Raw genomic sequence first — 20,164 nt, forward strand, 5'->3', positions numbered from 1 at the left:
TTATTTTCAGGATTGGGGTTTTTCTTCTTATGAAATAGATTTCCAGGAATAAACCCCACTCTATAACATTACATCTAGAGGACCTAGCTCTCCAACCTATGACTAATGTCCAGAGCCAATTCATTCCTACATCATCAGTTTCCCTAACTCGCCAGCTCCCTGCCATCTCCAGGTAAGAGCCAGGCTCCTTAGCAGACAAGTAAGGGGGGACTGGGTCTACTCCATCCCTCCTCTCATCTCCCGCATCCCTCCATCTCATCGTGGTGCTGAGATGCTTCCGGTTCACCTCTGCATGCCTTGGCTCATGCCGCCCCTCAGCCTGCAGGGCCTCTGGCTCCCTGTCCTGCTGCACACCTATCCACGTTTAAGTCTCTGAGGGAGGTATTCCTGGCCTCCCCTTTCCACCATGACATTAATGAAAATCAAACTAACTCAACATTATAATCAATAATACATTTGTAATCTTGTGCTAAAACTGATATGAGCAACTAAAACTAACCTAACCTTTACTTTTTCTCCAGAACCATATGTACCTCTGAGGGCATGTCTTCAAAATGTTTTTTTAAATTTACTAAAAGAAATTCATCCTAGTTCATAGCAACTATATCTTCCAAGATCCTAATTATGATAATATAATATTCATCTCACTAAGACCTATAGAATTGTACCATGATCCAAATCTACAACAGAAACATACTTGTGGTAGATTATAGATAGAAAAATATACCACAGACTAGTTGCTTTTCCCCTGCAGATAATCTTACAAACAGTTCCCAACTTTTTTTTTTCTTTATTGATTAAGGTATGACATATGTGTCCTTATCCCCACATTGCCCCACCCCCACTCATGCTCCCCCACCCCTGCTCATGCCTTCACCCCCCCTAGTGTCTATGTTCATTGGTTAGGCTTATATGCATGCATACAAGTCCTTTGGTTGATCTCTCTCCCTCCCCCCTCACCCTCTCCTGCCTTCCTTCTGAGGTTTGACAGTCCAATTCCCAACTTTTAAGAAAAAAAAACAAGAACACGTAGCACTTATTTGGTCAGAAGTGTCTCTGTGAACTTACCTTTTAACTAGCCATAACTTTATTTTTTTAAAATTAAATCTTTATTGTTCAGATTATTACATTTGTTCCTCTTTTTTCCCCCATAACTCCCCTCCTCCCAGTTCCCACCCCACCCTCCACCCTCACTCCCCACCCACTGTCCTCATCCATAGGTGCACGATTTTTGTCCAGTCTCTTCCCCATCCCCCACACCTCTTTCCCCCCCAAGAATAGTCAGTCCATTCCCTTTCTATGTCCCTGATTCTATTATAATCACCAGTTCATTCTGTTCATCAGATTATTTATTCACTTGATTCTTAGATTCACTTATTGATAGATGCGTATTTGTTGTTCATAATTTGTATCTTTACCTTTTTCTTCTTCTTCCTCTTCTTAAAGGATACCTTTCAGCATTTCATATAATACTGGTTTGGTGGTGATGAACTCCTTTAGCTTTTCCTTATCTGTGGAGCTCTTTATCTGACCTTCAATTCTGAATGATAGCTTTGCTGGATAAAGTAATCTTGGTTGTAGGTTCTTGGTATTCATCACTTTGAATATTTCTTGCCACTCCCTTCTGGCCTGCAAAGTTTCTGTTGAGAAATCAGCTGACAGTCGTATGAGTATTCCCTTGTAGGTAACTGAGTTTCTTTCTCTTGCTGCTTTTAAGATTCTCTCTTTGTCTTTTGCTCTTGGCATTTTAATTATGATGTGTCTTGGTGTGGTCCTCTTTGGATTCCTTTTGTTTGGGGTTCTCTGCGCTTCCTGGACTTGTAAGTCTATTTCTTTCACCAGGTGGGGGAAGTTTTCTGTCATTATTTCTTCAAATAGGTTTTTAATATCTTGCTCTCTCTCATCTTCTGGCACCCCTATAATTCGGATGTTGATACGCTTGAAGTTGTCCCAGAGGCTCCTTACACTATCTTCGTATTTTTGGATTCTTTTTTCATTTTGCTTTTCTGGTTGGGTGTTTTTTGCTTCTTCACATTTCAAATCTTTAACTTGATTCTTGCACTCCTCTGGTCTGCTGTTGGGAGTCTGTATAATATTCTTTATTTCAGTCAGTGTATGCTTAATTTCTAGTTGGTTCTTTATCACAACATCGAGGGTCTCATTAGATTTCTTGAGGATCTCACTATATTTATCACCAGTCTCACCAGTCTTTTCTAGGCCTTACTAAATTTATCAGCGGTCTCACCAGTCTTTTCGAGGGCCTTACTAAATTTATCGGCGGCTTCTAGAAAGTTCTTGAGAGACCTTAAAAGTGTGGTTTTGAGCTCTATATCCAGCATTTTGCCTTCCTCCATTTCTGTCCTGTTTCTTTGTCTCTGCATTTTTTATGCTTTCTTGGTGCACCCCCTAGTGGTCTTTGTGCGCCGTCTTGTTGTAGTTAAGCCTTGATTGTTGTAGGTAACACTGGGGGGGGGGGGATTTGACCTCCAGGCCAACTGGCTGTGAGAATCAGCTGTGTCTGCAGTGGGAGAACTTCTGTCCTCTAGGGAGGTACTAATCTAGCCTTTGCCTGAGGCTAACCAGCAAATGCCTCTGTGCAGGGCTTGGGCAGGGTAGGTCCCAGGGGATCAACAGGGAGGGCTGAGCGAGCAGTTATGGCTGCTCTCAGTCCCGTCCCCAGAGGCTCTGCCTCTCAGTGTCCCAGCAACCACTGCAAACCTCAGAGAGAAAGCTGCCCTCGAGTTCCAACCAATGCCAGACAGTCTCGCTTCTCCCATTTGAGTCTGGGCCCCCAGAGACTCACCCAGAACTGGAGCTCAGAGCCTGAGACTCCCTCCCGATTGAAAACAACAACCACGCCCTCAACTGCCAGCCCGCTCCACACGCACCTCCGCACCTTAGTATTTTACTTCCTTACTGTGCCTCCTCTGAGTCTCGGTATGCTTTTCTCTTTCCTTCTAGTTGTGGAATTTCCCCTCAGCCAGCTTTCCTGTGGTTCTGGGTGATATCCGTTCCGTCTTTTAATTGTATTTTTGAAGTGGTTGTGCGAGGCAGCATTCTCAGGTGTTTACCTATGCCGCCATCTTGGTTTCTCTAGCCATAACTTTAAATAAGAAAGTCCAGTTTTGTAAGTCTCAAAATTATATATTTCAGGAAAAATTTCAAAGGATAAATTATATCTAAAAAATAATGGTGTTATACTAAAATACATTATTTTATATGAAATTTTCCCAAGATACAACATAAAACAAAACTGATATATGATAAACACTTGCATTTCTTATGCCAAAGAATAATACCCCAGAGGTTAAAGCTAAAAGTTGTAGTTTGGGTTTCTTTAAAAAATCAAGATATGATCTCAAAATAGTGACATAAATAATAAACTAGGTCAGATGCCATATTTTAAAAACTTTTTAGTAGATTTCCACTTTACATCTTTTCCCAACAGTTTTGTTTTGCATTTTAGACTATTTATTTTGAGTGAAGGATTCTTACCCAAAAATCAGGACCTGATTTAACTGAAAAATAAACATAGAAGAGAAATTAGCAAATACACACATAAGAAGATAAGTAGTACTTTTATTGTGAAGAGATTATTATGATTGTATATCTGGTTTGTGAACATTAGCAAATAGAAGTGTTCACTGAGAGGATTCTTCTCCAGAACTGCACCTATTGATTAAGAGACGTCTTTGGACTTTTATTTGGAAAGTCCTGTGAAAATCAAAATTGTGGAGATAAATTTTATTTTTATTTTTTGTGTCCTACATGCTTCCCCCAAAAAGGATTTGAGGAAATTTAACAATGGTAAGTGACATATGCAACACAATAATTATGTATAATTTTGGGGCATTATCTCTAATTTTTATGTCTCAAAAAAATCTGAAGCAAATAAAAAACATTGTTAACATTAATTCTGAATAGTGGGCACCCACCTCTTTGTTATATTACCTTCCATGCTTCCTGTGAGTCTGAAATTTTTCAGAATAACATAACCAATAAATTTTTCAGAACAGAATAACCAACAGTCTATTAATGTGTAGAAATAATGTAAGAAGCAACTCTGTAAAGACAACATAAGTGTATAGATTTTGCTATGGTGAGGAAATTGAGAGAACGTTTCATGCAATGGAAGCACCTAAGTTGTGTTTCAGGAGAGACCTCATGACAATTTTGGTGACATTCCCTAGTCAGCGATCCCTGGACAGTGCAGTGCCCAGAGATTTGTACATCTGCCCAGGACAATGTGTACTGCAATTGATTAAAGGCACTTCCTGTTGCTCTTCCAGAGAGGGCAGCCAAATGACAAATCCAGAACAAAAACTATCACCCATTCCTGGCTCACTGAATATTTTTCATAGGTACCCTGGGTTCATTTATTTGCTTATTGATGTTATTAGTTGGATCAAACATAGTTTTTTAGATTACCTTTGTTATTATAAGTACAACTCGGGGAGGAAAGAAGAAACATGTGATCTCCAGCCCATTTACTTTTGAGGCTGTTTCCTGACACCAGCTGGTGTTTTCTGAAGGCTAACAAATGGACAATGTTATCACCGCTCATTTAACAGATGATCTGCTGTTGATTTTTGGGATTGCATATTCTGAGTTAACATCCAAACAGCCACACAGAAATGACAACTTCTTAACAAAGAGGCTGAGAGGTTTCAGGAACCCACAGTTCATATCTCTTTCCTGGTGGGTTGCCTCCAGATGGCCCGCCTGCTCATTACATAGGAACGCAACTCTTTCAAACGAATAAACACTCCTTTCTAATGCAGGGCTGCTGGCAGAAGACCTGACAGTATCCTCGGGTTTCTTGAACCATACCACAGGAGATAAGGCAGGGAATTCTGTTCCCAAGAATCATCACAAATTTATAAATATTGCATGTCAGTAAATGCTACATGAAGATAGGATTTCTATTTGCTCAGATTGGTGACTGCTATTTGCACAGGAGGCTTTCTGAAATAAAGAAAGAGAACTTACTCCTTAAGCAGAGGGCACAATAACATTCTCAATCCTTTTCCTGCATCTCATCATGCAAAATTTTCTAGAACACAGCCTTCCCGATTAGCATATCACTTCTCGTGAGCAGGTATTTGGTCCTTATTTCTCACAGGGCCTGGCACCTGGCTGGTCCCTGTTGAGAATAGTACAAACAGCAGGTGATCACAGGGATCACGCATTACATTATCTAGCATGATTAAGGAAACAAATTTTTAAAAAGGAATTAAAAATGCTACAATTCTAATCATTCTCAATCAAGAAAACCATCGTTTCACAGGTAAAGAAACCCTAAGTACAGTGATTGTGATTTTAGCAAAAGGTCATTTCACACTAAAGTCTCTAATGATAAATAGCTCACGAACCCATTAATCTTTGAAGAACAATCTTTTATATTGAAGAAGGACCATGATAATGTTGATGTGTAGACATACACACACATACAAAACAGCAAATGTACTTTTATTTACAACCTTAAAGCTTCTAACTTGAGGGTTTCACTTTTTACCCGAGTTTCTGCTAAGCAGCTGGATGGCTTTGGGTATGTAAATTTGGGCACAAGCTCAGTGGCAGAGCTGATTAGTTCTATGCAATAGTAGAAAGAGGAATTTGAGATCCGCAGGTCAGTACACAGCAGAGATACATTTGGAAAGAGAAGAGCCAGAAACACTGGGCGTTCTACACACAAGAAAGATCAGAGAGAAACCCAGGAAGTGGAGCCGAGGACCAGGAAAAGGCTTTAGGAAACAGCGTCTAATTAGTGTGTAAGCTGTTTGCTATGAGATTTATGACAAAAAATGCCTCCCCCACCTCCCAAGGGAAATCTTCAGTTGACATTGCTCCTCAAGGCTTTTCTGTATGTGAATTCTACTTAAAGGTCTAAGCCAGCGGTTCTCAACCTTCTGGCCCTTTAAATACAGTTCCTCATGTTGTGACCCAACCATAAAATTATTTTCGTTGCTACTTCATAACTGTACTGTTGCTACTGTTATGAATCATCATGTAAATATCTGATATGCAGGATGGTCTTAGGCAACCCCTGTGAAAGGGTCGTTCGACCGCCAAAGGGGTTGTGACCCACAGGTTCAGAACCGCTGGGCTTTTTTTTTTTTTTTTTTGGTTTAAAAGAGAGAGAGGACATACAGACAATGGAGACAGACAATGATGGTTGTTGACACTCTGGTAGCCCCTCTTGGGTTACTCTTGAGTATCTCAAGTCTATTCTGCTTCTTCCCCAGGCTTCCTCATGTTATTAAATGCTGCCACATCCACTAAGCAGCTCAACCCAGGTATCTGCTTTAATTTCTCACTCTCTGAATCCATCAACAAATTCTCCCAAATCTACCCCCACAAACATTCCCCAAATCCATCCACTCTGCCACCCTTGTCCACCACCACCCCTTCAGGAACTAGTGTAATAGCCTCCTAACTGATCCCCTTACTCTTACTTTTATCAACCACACCCACCATGCATGGCTCATGGTCTCTTCCTCACAGAGCATCTATAGTGAACCTTAAGACACAAAATCAGATCATGTCCCTCCTATGGTTAAAACTCTCCAATATCTGCCCATCCTACTGAGAGCACAACCCTCCTGCCCCATGGCCCACAGAGTGTTCTGTGAGCTGCCCCTCAGGCCACATCTTACCCCTCCCTCCCGCTACCAGCTCAGCAGCATTGCATGACTTCTGTTTCTCAAACACCGTTGCCACCAGATCATTCTCTTAGGCTGGTGTGTTCTTCCTCCAGATCCTTGCGTGGCTGGGTTCTTTTCCTTAGTAGAGCTCAGCTCATATGTCACTTCCTCAAAAAATGGTTCCCCATCTAATGCAACCGTCCTTCCACTAGACACTCTCCATCATATGACCCTGCTCTATTATCTTCGTAGCACGTATCTCTATTGGAACATTCTTTTTACCTTCATTTTCTGCCTCTCCTCATCAGAATGCATGCTTCACAAAGGCAGGAACTGTATTGTCACTAACAAATCCCAGGACAATGCCTGGCACGTAGGACAGCCTGGGTTTGAATTGCAGCACAGCCAGTAAGTGGCTGTGCAAACTTAGGTTACTCACTTAATCTCTCTGTTTCCACATCTGTAAAATGAGATGATGACAAATGGCTTTTACCTCATATGGTTTTTGTGTGAATTAAATGAGTTAGCATTTTAAATGCTCAGAAAAATCCCTGGCACATAATAAACACCATATGGACTAGCTATTATTCACTTACTTTGATCTGCCCTTCATTTCTTAGGCAGAAAAAAAATTCTGTATCCTCAGACATTTTAATTCATTAACAGCCAGCAACCTACACCCAGTGATTTGTGTACTTTCCACTCCTCTTTAAAGCAACCTAGAAAAGGAGTCAGCAAGGGGTCCTGGATGCTCCCACTGTGTAGCTGGGAAAATATCCCAAGATCATATGACCGGAGTCATGTGAGGTCAGAGACCTTACAAAGAGTTCGACAGTCTTAGGAGTGTGAGAGCAGGTCCTCGGCATCCTTCCCTTGTAAGCCCTCAGAAAGTAGGGAGTGCATGACTTCTGCAGGTGTAACAATCAGTTCTTTTCAAATATCCTCTACACTTACCACTTACAGATCCGTCCCCACCAACAAGTCAGCTTTATATTGGTAGGGTTGCCAGATAAAATACAGAACACCAATTATGTTGGATTTCAGATAAACAACAATTTTTATCTGAAATCAGATTTAACTGAGAGACATATTTTTATTTACTACAGTCTACAAACACTGACAGGTGGCTTTGCAGCAGACAGATCTGGGGCTAAATCTGAATTCTTGGTTGTACTATGGAAGCAACTTTGAGCAAGTTACTTAACTCCCACTGAACTTCAATGTCCTCATTTATGAACAAACCTGCTTCACAGAGTGTTTATGAGGTTCTAATGAGGTAGGCTCTGGGAGGGTACTTTGCATAATGCCAGAGGGCTGATTAAATAAAGATCTGCAAAAATCCATTCATCTTCCTTCTGTTCCCTTCTGATGCGTCAGGTCTGATCTCTAGCTGAGATGCTGAAAGCCAGTTTTTGGTTTTTTTTTCTAGGATAATTAGAATCATTCTTGAAGGCAATCGAATTAAGGAAATAAAATTATGTTTAAACAGCACATTCTCCTGTATCAATGACCTATTGCCACAACAATGCTCTGTAGCAAACAACCATGAAACCTCCGTGGCATTCAACAGGGGAACATCTATTCTTGCTCATGAGTCTAGGGCAGTGATGGCGAACCTATGACACGCGTGTGAGAGGCGACACGCGAACTCATTTTTTTGGTTGATTTTTCTTTGTTAAATGGCATTTAAATATATAAAATAAATATCAAAAATATAAATCTTTGTTTTACTATGGTTGCAAATATCAAAAAATTTCTATATGTGACACAGCACCAGAGTTAAGTTAGGGTTTTTCAAAATGCTGACACGCCGAGCTCAAAAGGTGCTCCATCACTGCTCTAGGGGTGGGCTCAGCAGTTGTAATGGTCTGAGCTGGGCTGGTGGGACTCACTTATACGTCTGTGGTCAGCTCTCAGGTCTCTCAGGTCGGCTGGGAACAGGCTGGTCTAGGATGGCCTCAGCTGGGAGGACTCGATTCTGTGCTACATGGTCTCTCATCCTCCAGTAGGTGGCCCTCACCTGCTCTGAAGACAAGGACGAAGTTTCAAGAGAAGAAGCAGGAATATGTAAGTGCTTTTACAAGACCATTTGCGTCAAGTTTGTTATTGTCTCATTGTCCAAAACAAGGCAGGCAGCCAAGGTCAGGTCAGGTTAGAAGGGCACTCCCAAAGGTATAAATATATAGAGGCATGAAACAATGGGCTCACTAGTGTGATCAATCTACAATACCCCTGATACATGAGATTTGTAGAAGAAATATTCAAACTTAGGAAGTCAATAAATAAAAGCATGAACACTGTAGTAGACACTGATGAAGGTCTACCCTGCCCCTCAGCTCTGGGAGCGACCCAGCCCCTCACAGAGGTGGCTTCCGGCAGCTTTACTTACGCTGTGTGACCCTACTCCCTGGTTTTGGCTGGCCAGCCACAGGGGGAGCCCCTGACCCAAGCTGACCTGGTCATATTCTATTTCTGGAATTTAGAAATGGAACCAAGAGAGCCAAGTTAGAATCTGTTTGTGACAGGATCTACAACTTGTAACCTTGGGCATTCTGGGGAGACTGTGTTTTGCCACATGAACCGAGGAGAAGAAAAAAAGAAAAAAGCCAGTCTCTCAGCCATTAGAGACAGACAAATGAATAAAATGCAGTATTCATTTCCTATTAATGCCGTAATAAATTACCACAAACTTAGTGACTTAAACAAGCAAATGTATTATTTTACAATTCTGGAGGTCAAAAGTCTAAAATGGGTTGGCAGGTCTGGGTTCCTTCTGGAAGCTCTAGAGCAGCGGTTCTCAACCTGTGGGTCACGACCCCTTTGGCGGTTGAACGACCCTTTCACAGGGGTCGCCTAAGACCATCCTGCATATCAGATATTTACATTACGATTCATAACAGTAGCAACATTGCAGTTATGAAGTAGCAACGAAAATAATTTTATGGTTGGGTCACAACATGAGGAACTGTATTTAAAGGGCCAGAAGGTTGAGAACCACTGGCTAGAGGATGGAACAGGCAAGGAAACAGAATTGCCTCTAGAGCAGTGCTTCTCAACCTTCTGGCCCTTTAAATACAGTTCCTCATGTTGCGACCCAACCATAAAATTATTTTCGTTGCTACTTCATAATTATAATGTTGCTACTGTTATGAATCGTAATGTAAATATCTGATATGCAGGATGGTCTTAGGTGACCCCTGTGAAAGGGTCGTTCGACCGCCAAAGGGGTCGCGACCCACAGGTTGAGAACCTCTGCTAGACTCAGCTGCTTGCTTTCCTTGGCTTGTGGTTGCATTACTACAACCTCTTTCATTGTCACATATCCTTCTCTGATTCTGACCCTCCTGCCTCCTTATTATAGGGACACTTATGATTACACTGGCCCACCTGGATAATCCAAGACAATCTCCCATCTCAAGATCTTCATCATATTCTCACAATTTTTTTTGCCTTGTAACATAGAATTTCCACAGGTTCCGGGATTAGGACATTTTGGGGAACCTTTACTCTGCCTGCCACAAATGCTCCAGGAGGAACAGAAATGGAAGGTAAAGAAAATATCCCAACAGCCTTCTGCTTCAGACTAGACAAGACATTTCTGCATGGCTGCCCTTGAATGCCCTGACACACTCTCATGTCCTTATAATAAGTGTTTTGTGTGTAGCTGCCTGGAGTGCTCTGTTGAGAAGAATTCTGAAGGCTTATTGAAATGCATGATCAATTAACAATAGATACCAACCAAACTGGAGGGTTATATACAATGTGTCACAAATTCATCATCTTTGCTCTAGATTAGAAATTGTAGAATTGTCATGGCTGAGTATAAAGAATAATTTTTTCCTTATCAAAATGGTAAACTATGAAAATGTAAATCCTTATTAATAGTAGAAGAACTTGAATTAAAAGATATCCTTTAGGCCCTGGTCAGTGTTGCTCTGTGGTTGGAGCATCATCTTGTGCACCAAAGGAGTGAAGGTTCGATTCCTAGACAGGACACGTGTATGGGAAGCAACCAATTAGTTTCTCTCTCACATCAATGTTTCTCACTCTCTCTCTCTCTTTCTCTCTCTCTTTATCCCCGTCTCTCTCATTATTCCCCTTTCTCTAAAAATCAATAAAAAACATATCCTCAGGTGAGGATTTTCTTTTAAAGATATCCCTTAGGAGACTACCTATAACAGGTAACTTGGGAACAGGGGGTAGGCTGCATATTATCATGTACCAAATACCTAGCACTTAGAACAGCAGTTCTCAACCTGTGGATTGTGACCCCTTTGGGGGTCGAATGACCCTTTCACAGAAGTCGCCTAAGACCATTGGAAAACACATATATAATTACATATTGTTTACAGTAGCAAAATTACAGTTATGAAGTAGCAACGAAAATAATTTTATGGTTGGGGGTCACCACAACATGAGGAACTGTATTAAAGGGTCGCGGCATTAGGAAGGTTGAGAACCACTGACTTAGAAGAAGAAAAAGAAAGAAAAAAACAAACCAACTTGGTGATGTCGCACCCAATACCTTTCCCTTTGAACAAAGTTTCCAGGGCCTGATCACAAACCCGCATCAAATGGCCATCATATTCTATTGCCTCCTCCAAGTTAGCAAGTTAGCATGGCTGCAGTCAGGAGGCAATCCGCATCACTAAGCAAAACATTTTTCCTTGTCAGAGCAACCAGTTTCTCTCTCACAGGAGGAGGTCATTGGTTTCAGGAGCTCCAAGTTTTATTTCTGTCAGTTTTGTTTAGTACCGTGAGCCAAACGCTCACTTATGCCTAGATCCTTGGCCTGGCTTTTATAGGGAATTCTGCACTCAAGCGACACTTAATAACCTCTTTAGTCGCTCACTCCAGTGTTCTTGGTGACCTCAGAGTGCTGAAATTACAGTCACACTCACATAAGACAGGAAGAAAGATAAGAAGAGCCCCTCCATCATGTCCCAGAATTTATGAGGAACCAAAGGGTAGTCTGGAGGGTGTTGCTCAATGTTTTAAGTGGCGTCAAGAATTCAGACTGTCACCCGAGCCAGTTGGGGTCAGTGGATAGAGCGTCGGTCTGTGGACTTAAGGGTCCCAGGTTTGATTCCAGCCAGGGGCACCTGCCCGGGTTGCAGACTGGATCCCCTCTCCCCCAGTGGGGGACGTACAGGAGGCAGCCAATCAATGATTCTCTCTCCTCATTGATGTGTCTATCTCTCTAACTCTCTCCCTTCCTCTCTGAAATCAATAAAAATACAGTGTATATTTAAAAAAAAAAAAAAGAATTCAGACTGCCTCTCAATCTGAGAACACTTGGAAAGAGAGGAGCTGGACCAAGCGCCTTTACAAAGAGCCTCCTTCCTGTTAACTGCCCTGAAATTCTCTTTTCATGAAGAATTCTCCTTCAGAAGACTTAAGGAGGCATATGTGATTTAATCCCCCACTGTAGCTTTTAAACCCTGTGGAATGAGCGTTTACAAAGTAGGATCCTTTGCCGTGTGTAAAAGAGATGTCTGTGCGTATGTTTTGCCAAGAAATTAACATCCAGTCTTTGCCAACGAGCATAAATATACTTGGCAGAATCCAGAGCCCCAGTAGCAAAGATAAAAGTAGTTGTTCTACTCAGCCAATTGCTCACACTTATTACAAAACACTTGTCTTCCCTCGGGGAGAATGTTCTCCCCTTGCGCTGTCTGGCTCTGGGAGACATCATCCTCCAGCCCTGCCAGGCCTGCGAGAGAGACTCAGAGCGAGATGCTCGGAGTCACGTAACTCCTTTCTGCGCAGCTGCAGACCCAGGGGCTCAGCTTTTGCCAGGCATTCCACCTCTCGGCTCTTGATGCTTTCCCCTCTAGGAATAACCCATTTTTTAAGAAAGACATTTATATTTTAACCCTGCCATTCTTTTTACTGCTTTAAAATCTGATTCCATTTTCTTCAGCTGTCTGGGCTTTATACAAATGTCAGTAGGCTGAACGGGTTGCCAGCGCTTGGACCGATGATCAGTGAACTGATGATGTCTTAGTTTCGCATTGAATAAGGCAACGACCGCTTATGTGAACATCCTGGTAAAGATCTTTCCGTTCACCTTTCTCTATGTCCCCAAAGGGTTTCACCCTGGGAGCAAAACAACCACAATGGTCTGATTCTGAGCAAAACCTCTTTGTTCTTCCTTTTCCTGTGACATGTATCCCAGACCAACCAATTATGAGAAAACTGAAAATTTTCATACACCCCAATTTAAAATTGATTCTTTTGAAACTAGTTCAAACATGTTAACATGCTTTAAAGGTTAAAAAAAAAAAAGTCTGACATTTCAGCAAAAACTTGAATTATCATCAATAACTAAAATTTGATAATACCTCTTGGCCTTTAATCTATGTAGTTGAAAATACAACCGCTGCATTTCTTTTAAAAATAGCCCATAAAACTTCTTAAATTACTCAACTGCTCATTTGTTTAGAACTAGAGTTGTTTGTGTACTCACCTCACTTTCCTTCTGAACTGTGGGTTTCAGGGAGGGAGGCACCTCAAAGCACTGCCCCAGGAAAACAAACACAATCCCTGCCCGTGGGAGCTCAGGCGAATGCAGGGGGTGGGTCCTGTGCACCTTCTAATGGCCTCTTCTCTTTCTGTTATCCTTGAATAAAGAAAAAAGAAACAACAATTGTCCAAACGGTGTGGCTCCACTGTTTGGCTGAGTGTCGACCTATGAACCAGGAGGTCACGGTTTGATTCCTGGTCAGGGTCAGAGCTCAGTCCCCAGTGGGGTTCATGCAGGAGGCAGCCAATCAATGATTCTCTCATCATTGATGTTTCTATCTCTCTCTCTCCCTCTCCCTTCATCTCTGAAATTAAAAAACAAACAAACCATAAACATTTCTTATTATTTAGCTTTTGTCAAAAGCTTTTACCAAAAAAGCAGTTACCTCAGATCCTTTTTGAAAAAGAGTAATGTACATTATAAGTATAAAGTGTCCCAAAATTCACACAAGATTTGAATTTTGTGTGAGCATTAACAACAACAATAACAACAAAAAATAAAAGCCTAATTTTACTTGGTTTATTGAATAAGATTCTAATATCTGTTGCCCTTTGATTTCAATCCCTTCAATTGGATAAGCATTACCAAGTACCAATTATGGCGCAGGAGCAGGGACAATGAAGACCATACAGCTTTGCGTATGTGCCAGCAAAGCTGTGGAGGCCATTTACCCGATGTGCTATTCCATACATAACCCTATACTGTATACTTTATGAATCAATAAAAAATTTACAATTTTTAATTATAAACCTGTGTTTTCTATCAAAATTACTTCTTGCGTGAATTTTGAGATACCCTATACATTCCTATAACTCATAATAATATACAGTAAGGCTATTGCTTGGAATTCTTGAGGTTGGGAGGTGGAGTAGAAGGAGGGAAGAGGAGATTTCTCTTCAGAGAATGACTAAAGGATGCCATTTGGCACTGCTGTGACATTGTAGTTCACACTTTAAATAAAAATGGCACATTTCAGATTTTTTATTATAACTTAGTTTGAAAAGTCAAACGTCCTGGGCAGACACTTTTAGTTTACTAATAATAAATATTATTGAGATCTTTTCCTGCAAAACTACAAATAAAATGGTATGAAATGTCATGGTTCTGCCCATTTCATTGTCTCACAAGTAGTTATACAAACCAGAATTTTAAAAAAATAAACCAAGCAAGTCAAGTTTATTTCAGGAAAAATAAAAAGTGAATTAGAAATAAGCTGAAATCTACCATTAAGATTTTCAGGTGATAAACCACTTCAGAGTAACTACCTCCCACCTTTCTTTGGCAAACTTAGTACACTGAAAGTTGTATTTTTACAAACAATAATCTAGAAAATACTTCTTTGATAATATGAAGTAAATTTTCTTTAGGTATCTAATTTTTCTACCACAATTCAGCAGTTTATAAACATAGTTTAGTTCAATGTGTGTTAAGCAAAACAGAGTATACCCTAATGGGGAAAAGCCTCCCTTGAGTAAAACACAAATTTTTCCAAGATTTTAGCAGAAAACAAAAGTCCCAAGAAAGTCACTCCAGATGGTATTTCATGGGTTTTAGCATGTTAATGACCACTGAAGCTCTGACTCCAGAATAGACACACCCTCCCCAATACCCTTGACCCAACTGAAACTGATTTAACATCTTTTTTATACTTGTAAATGCATATACTCATGTGCTTTTTTATTTTGTTATTGTGGTTTATTGTTGAACTTTTAAAAAAGTGACTAAGTAAGGAAGAACATAAAAAATAATTATGAAAAATCCAAATTCAAAAAATAGGCACATTTCCAAAGAACATATTTCTGATCCTAAAATAACCTCCCTCTAGGCCTAAAGGACCAGCAGAATTTTGCAGACATCTTGCCCAGCTTCGATTTCCTCTGGTTTTCTGCATTTCTCAAGGTCACCAAAAAGTCTTAGAATCTATACCCAAGAGAACTAATCTAAAATGACTTCTCTTACACACCAAATTTTACCTTTTCCTTTTATCTCCTTTAAATTTCCTCCCCCTCAGACTCTCCACTTAAGCCTGATTTCCCATCTGAGGGACACAAATGATTTGCAGGAATATAATGATTAAAATAATGAATTGTCCCACCCCTTTCTAGCCCAGGTTACTAGCTAGTTCTGTCCACTTTTGGAGGAGTCTGTGATTCAATGACAGTTCACCAAGTAGAGAGAGACCCAGCTGTGTATTATCCCTGAACTGGACAAGAGCCATTGCATACACATAATGTTATGGCACGGAAGGCATAAAATTCAGGGGAACTCAGGTTGTCCAGGTCTTATCCATAAAACCATTCATATCAGCTGAGTGTAGAGAGAGCAAAGCCCTCCAAGACTGTAGGAACAAATGGCATGAAAGCTTTAAAAAGAAAGGACCTAGCCTAGCTGGTGTGGCTCAGTGGTTGAGTGTCAATCTAGGAACCAGGAAGTCATGGTTCGATTCCTGGTCAGAGCATATGCCCAGGTTATGGGCTCAATCCCCAGTGTGGGGCATGCAGGAGACAGCCGATCAATAAGTCCTTTTCATCACTGATGTTTCTAATCTCTCTCCTCTCCTTTCCTCTCTGAAAGCAATAAAAGTATTTTTTAAAAAGAAAGGCGCTATAAGTACTGACCATTTGAGCAGCAAAGGCAGGGGGTCATTTGAAAGTGAAACTTCTGATTAACAGCCCAGGAAAGCTGAAGTTTGGCTACATGTTGTTTATGACTCAATGTGGAATGTTACCAGATTCCGTGCATGGGCTTTTATTCATATCGGAAACATAAACGAGGGAAAGGAATCCAAGAAAACAACAACAAAAAAATAGCAACAAACTCTCACTAATAGCAAGAGGTTCTATATTTCCACTGGTTGTAGAAAAACTGCAGTTCAAGAGTGATAGCTTCTTAGAAACTAATTTACTCTAAATATCCCAGAGAATATAGCAGAAACCAAAGATCAGTGTTTCCATTTTTTCAGATGGGTTCTTTACTCTCTTGTCTTCTCTTTGCTGCCATACTTACCCTCTTGCTAATGAGAGATGTGTTATTGAGAGCACAGGTGTCTTCATGAGGACGATCTTTTTACAAATGGGTGTCCTGATCTTCAGAGACCTGCGGCAAACACAATCCCTGCCACAGGAGTTAAGACCATCTCCCCCACTGCTGAACATCTCTCTCCGTAAACATCCCACCCACTGCCCTGCAATTCTAATGGGCAACTCCAAACCAGAGAGTCACATTTGCTGACCTTCAGAATTATTTACAATAAAGTACATATGGCTAAAAAGACCTACAGTGTTTATACATGGCATCTCTGAATGAATCGGGTGTTTTTCTTAAATGGCCTGTGACATTTAACATTGAAAACTATCTTCCATGTGATTCAAGTGTCTCTTGAATAGAGGAGTTGAATAGAAAAGAACCCAAAGTTAAGATTTTTATCTATTCAGTGATTTTTATCTATCCAATACATTTAACTAAATTATGATGCTTCATAATTTATCCTGCTTCCAAGAATCATTTTACTCGGTGATGAAATGAGAGAGAGAGAGAGAGAGAGAGAGAGAGAGAGAGAGAGAGAGAGAGAGAGAGAGGCACGCTCTGAACAAAAGCTGGCACAAGAGAATTTGGATTCAAGTGCTGAAGCTTTAATCAAAGTTATTCATCATGAAAGGACAGACATGAAATCCTTGGGCTCTACACTGCCTTTTACTTCCAAGACGCCCACATTCTTGTGTGGCCTGGCCTGTTTCTTAGATTGCATGATGTGTTAAAGAAAACAGGCCTCATTTCTTCTGATCACTATAACAAGCCAGACTCTAATTAATGTCAAGAACTTTCTGGCAAAGAATTATAATGGCAAAGAATTCTGTTCTTGCCATAATCATTAAGGGAATTCTTTGGGTTTGCTTATTTTTTATTTTTTTATTTTCTTTTCTTTCTGAAAGGTGCTAAATATGCCAGGAAGTACTGTGCTTTGATGCTTGTGGCACAGTCCTTTTATTTTTATCAAGGGCATTTTTTGCATGCACAGAGCAAATTCCCTCACCGGTGTCAAAGTGGCCCTGGATGTTTACTGTGGGAGCCAAGGAACCCTTCAGCCAGTTTTCACAACGTGTGCTGCTCCTGGGCCCCTTTGGGTGACCTTTTCTCAGGACAAGTCTCTATTCTTTAAGGACTCACAGCCCTGGAGTCTTTTCCCCAAAAACGCATGACTTTGAGTGTACCCACAGGCCTAAGCAGAACAACGTGAAATACTGACACCCTGACCCAGTGGTCAGTACCTCCCTTCAGTGTGGGCACGCTCAGACAGAAATAAGGCTTGATGAAGCACACTTCTGAGGGGAGAGTTGTTATTTGGAACACAGAACCTTGACTTCTGTAATTAAGGCTTCCCAGAACTGTTATTCTAACAAAAATACCTAATGTTTATGGAGTACGCATAATATGCGAGGCATTTCCATAGACTTAGTTCATTTAATCTTCACCACATTCCCACGGGGTAGGTTCCTATTCTAACAGATGAGAAAACAGGAGCTCAGAGAAGTTCAGAGAGTTGCTCCCAGCCAGATAGCTAGCAATCAGTAGAGGGGCTCAGATGCAAGCAGTTTGACTCCAGAGCCCTTAGTCCCCTTTTGGACAGTAACTTACTTTTGGAATGAAAGAAGATAGATAGATAGATAGATAGATAGATAGATAGATAGATAGATAGATAGATAGATAGATAGACAGATAGATGATAGAATAACATGGTTAGAATAATAGATAGAAGATAGATAGATAGATAGATAGATAGATAGATAGATAGATAGATAGATAGATAGATAGATAGATGATAGAATAACATTGCTAGAATAACAATAATAATGCCTACAAAAGTTCTTTAACTCAGGACCTTATATGAAAATCTTAGAAGTAGTAGTTGAGAATGACTGGGGCTAATTTAAAATATATCATAAGCTATAAAAAAATGTACAGTGAGGTTTTTCTGATTTCTCTCTGTAGGGAGTTGATGAAAACCTTTCACCAGGTGGAGTTTGACCATATATCCTTAGTGGGATATAGTTAGTAACTGCAAATAAACTTCAGCATCATTCTGTAGTTTTGTTAGTAATGGTAAAACTCATGCTGTTATTATGGTTATTTTAAAACTATTTTATATATTTCAGGATAAAATAAGTAAGCAATTATGTTACTATTATAGAAAACCAATACTTTTAGAATAAAAATAGATATGGGAATAAAATTAAACAAATTAAGTAAAAGTTCTCTAATCATATTTTAATTGGAAATATTAGTATAAACTCATCATCTTTAAAATATATTTTTCTGCCTCTGCTCACTGAGGAGTCCAATAACAATGAGCATCTCAACACCAAGAGTTAGTTTTCTAAATACCATCCCCACCCCTTGGGACAAAAACCAAAAGCACTAACAAAAATTCTTGGAGAAATGACTAATTCCAGTTTTGCAGAGAGAACAACTTTTAAAAAGAAAGAGCATGCACAATATGACCCTGAGACATTTTGTTGTGCCAGAAAGTAACGAAATGTTTTAAAGATGAATGGAGTCACATATAATGGACAGGGGAGCCAGCTTGGCAGGGATCGCAATTTAAGAATAAAAAAAGAGCCCTAATCGGTTTGGCTCAGTGGGTAGAGTGTTGGCCTGCAGACTGAAAGGTCCCAGGTTTGATTCTGGTCAGGGGCATGTACCTTGGTTGCGGGCACATCCCCAGTACGAGGTGTGCAGGAGGCAGCTGATTGATGTTTCTCTCTCATCGATGTTTCTAACTCTTTATCCTCTCCCTTCCTCTCTGAAAAAAAAAAAAAGTCAATAAAATATATTTTTTAAAAAAGAATAAACATTTATTGAAATTACATGAAATATTAAAATATCCAGGAGTTTATGATGATACTCGTCATTATAAAAGAAGAGAAAGCAGTTAAAAATAATCTGCATCCATTGGAAATAGCTGTGCATAGACTCTCCATTTCTCTGATGGTCATTAAAGGGAAAGAAAGGCATTTTAGGGTGCTGTTCTTACACAAACGCTATTGAGAGCATCCAAGTAGCCCCAGCTGATGTCAAAAAGTGCTGCTTTATAGACCAGTTCCCTGATAAGTAATGTAGAAGAAAGGGCAGGATCCAAAAACATCTATTTTGCAATCCCTAATGAAATAATGGATCCCGGCCATGGTCATCAACTGATGCTAAAACCCTAGAAAAAAAAGGTGCATGAGAACTAGATATTTGCAGAGTGCCCAGAACTGATTACTTATTGGTTAAAAGGATAAAAGAAACACTTTCTATTGGAGCAACCAGGTTGTCACTTGGACCACACTGATACATCTTGTCGACACTAACAGCAGGACAACTAGCTATGGTGAACCTTAGGTGATGCAATCTGAAGGACATGGTTCCTCCTATGAAGTATTCTTGCCAAAAAGTTGACCCTGAATCTAATCAACTGTAGAAAGACTTTTCTTACAATTGTAAAAAGGCAATCAGGGAAACTGAAAATAGACTGAATATTAGATGGAAGGATTATTGTTAATTTTGTTAGGTGTAATTCGGTGCAATGGGCTTTTTTGTGTGGAACTGAAATACTTAGGGGTAAAATGTCATAACATCTAGGATTTGCTTTAAATACTTCAAAAAATAGATTTAAAAATATATATGGCACAATTTTAATCACTATTAACACTCAGAGGGCCCTAGCACAATGAGTTCATTGCAATCTATCTTCTGAATGTATGTTCAAAATTTTTCAAAAATGTAATAAGGTACAACTTGTAAAAACTAAAATTTTAGTGTATTCCATTTTTATTCTTTTTTAAAAAAATATATTTTATTGATTTTTTTACAGAGAGGAAGGGAGAGGAATAGAGAGTTAGAAACATCGATGAGAGAGAAACATCGATCAGCTTCCTCCTGCACACTCCCTACTGGAATATGCCCGCAACCAAGGTACATGCCCTTGACCGGAATCGAACCTGGGACCCTTCGG

The 20,164-nt window shown here is 40.1% G+C and overlaps 1 long non-coding RNA gene across 1 annotated transcript in view; it reads right to left on the reverse strand.

The window, feature by feature from the left end:
* Window positions 1-3,076: 3,076 nt before the first annotated feature.
* The window catches only part of LOC118655359, a 70,699-nt gene continuing 53,611 nt past the window's right edge, over window positions 3,077-20,164 (reverse strand). Inside the window, exons 14-19 of the long non-coding RNA XR_004967258.1 lie at window positions 16,177-16,284; window positions 13,114-13,266; window positions 8,537-8,669; window positions 4,990-5,143; window positions 3,496-3,518; window positions 3,077-3,103 (exon numbers count right to left, since the gene is read on the reverse strand). This is a non-coding gene — a long non-coding RNA (uncharacterized LOC118655359). The remainder of the gene's footprint in view (window positions 3,104-3,495; window positions 3,519-4,989; window positions 5,144-8,536; window positions 8,670-13,113; window positions 13,267-16,176; window positions 16,285-20,164) is intronic.

Source organism: Myotis myotis, unplaced genomic scaffold (assembly GCF_014108235.1).
Source record: "Myotis myotis isolate mMyoMyo1 unplaced genomic scaffold, mMyoMyo1.p scaffold_m19_p_1, whole genome shotgun sequence".
Taxonomy (NCBI): Eukaryota; Metazoa; Chordata; class Mammalia; order Chiroptera; family Vespertilionidae; genus Myotis; species Myotis myotis.